Here is a 2,350-nt window from a genome sequence, read left to right as displayed (position 1 = left end):
TCTCCGGGGGGGGGGGGGATTATGGGTTGCGCTGTGGGAGGATGGCTGTAGGGTGCAAGTAGTTGGTCTTGCCTAGGGTGCAAAATAGTCTAGCACCGGCCCTGGGTGCAGGTAGGTGGTACATAAGTTCCCCCCTGCTATGCACTTACGGTGCTGAAGAGCCCGGCATTTATTCCCAGTTTCAGCTCCATGGAAAGCACTGACGGCACAAATGTCTGCAGGCGATCCAAATCTTCACTGATACCGTGCGTGTGAGATTCAATGGCTGTTCGCCTGGCAGCTGCTTTCACCTGATGCACATTCACCGTCATATAAATAGACTGAATGTGAGTGTGGAATGCAGGGAGAATCCTATGCGGACAGTGTTCAGCTGATAGTTTTTTACCCGAATTCCTTGATTTTGTAATGTGAGCTTTGTTTAAAAAAAAAGGCCAGCCTCAGCCACCAAGTCTTTAGACGTAACAGGTCTGGCTTGGCAGTTGGTTGGGTTTGATCAACACTAATACTGATGTAGCCGTACTGCAGCTGGACTGTATGGGCAACATTTTTAGACAGCTAACCAACTCGCCTACCTATATAACCAAAGGTCTGTGGACCCCACTCCAAATGATGGAGTTCAGGTGTCTCCAGTGATGGGTTCTGTTAATTCTACATCATACAAAGACATTGTAGACAATTTGGGATTTTCTAACTTTGTGATAACAGCACCATGACAGATACCATGACTGTCTCCTGTGTACAAAGCCAGCTCCATACAGACACAGTGTGACCAGTGTGGTGGAGGAACTCGAGTGTCCTGTACAGAGCCCCGACCTCAACCTTACTGAACATCTTTGGGATGAGCTGGAATACCTATTGTGAGCCCGGGTCTTATCATCCAACATCCTGACCTCACAAATGGGACTATTCCCCACAGACACCATCCAAAATCATGTGGAAGCCTTCCCAGAAGAGTGGGGGTTGTAATAGCCACAAAGGGTCATGGACTTGAAATGGGACAGTCAAGGATGTACAAATTTATGGCCATATGGTAACCCTATCATGATACCACAGTTTTGGTGCTTTCTGCATTATGCATTGTAGCAGGGCCTACAGGTGGAAAGGAACCATTAGGTCTTGACATTTAAAGAAGAACTCTTTTTTTAAAATGTAGCGCCCTCTAAAATTTCGCTATTCAATTTAGAGATACCTGGACTGTAACCAGTCTAGATCCTGATCATACAGAGCTCTGCATTCTATAGGTGTCCCTGAATCTGCTGGATCGATTGCTTCTCCTGTTGCTGAGGAAAAGGGAGCCTTGGCATACAGTGAGGGAGGATCCACCCTCAGGTTATGACTATGCACCTGACCCTAGCCAATCCCTGAGTAGGATGACTCAGAGGCATGGTTGAGGGCAGGTAATAAAAGGTCTGGGGACACTGTGGAGAGCTCTCTTCCCCTAGGGGCCTCGCCCTAGGAGGACTGTGTGTGATGCAGGAAACTGGCCTGGGCCTCAGCACATGGCAGGTGCTGAGGGACCTAGAGGCCTAGGATACACTGATACTTTGCTGGGCCCCATACACCTGGCAGGTGATGGGTGCCTTGTTCTAAGAAGATACTACCACTAAACTGGAGTGCTCCTTGGCAGTTGCAGATGCTGAGGGCACAGAGATTCCAGATCCTGTTGCTAAGGAAAATACCTGATGGAAGCTGGGTCGGGGAGGAGTCCGCTTGTTGAGGGGTACCGCAGAGGAGCTGATGAGAGCGTCCGTCTGGGACCCACAAGGGAGATCCCACACCCTATTCCAGGTATCTGTTCACAGTACTACTACTACTACTATTGGTCCCTGGGACCAGATCGCAGTGATTTCGGCCTTAGCGGTTGCTAGGGGAGAAAGCTGTCCTCAAAAGATTCCAAGGGCATCCTACAGACCCTAAACCCTCTCTCTCCTATTGATGTTGCAAATAAATACCCTAAAAAGACCCTAAGACTCGAGCCATTCTGTCCATGAGTGTCGGTGTGCTGTTGCTGATCAAAGGGGACCGGTAGCTGGAACCAACAGGTAGGAGAACTCATTTCAATATTCAGCGGCTCCTTCGGGGGTGAGCGCTACAAAAAGTTAAGTGCTCGTTTTGGCCTAGGGGCTGATCCTCGGTCCCGCAGCAGTGACCGCTCAACTCGCTCCCGGCTGTGGAATGTCCCTTAACGTCCTCATGTCCAATGCAAACATATGAACTTGGATTAGACATGATGAGGTCAGCGAGGTGAGCTGGCGATCGGTAGCCAGTACTTGAGCCCCCTGGGAATAAGTAGTACTCTTGGGCACAGATACCAAATCCAGGGGAGTAGTGGCAAACAGTGCAGTGTTTA

The sequence above is a fragment of the Nanorana parkeri genome, unplaced genomic scaffold (genome assembly GCF_000935625.1).
Source record: "Nanorana parkeri isolate BGI_ZX_2015 unplaced genomic scaffold, ASM93562v1 scaffold3543, whole genome shotgun sequence".
NCBI lineage: Eukaryota > Metazoa > Chordata > Amphibia > Anura > Dicroglossidae > Nanorana > Nanorana parkeri.
Note: the sequence above shows the minus strand (reverse complement) of the source record.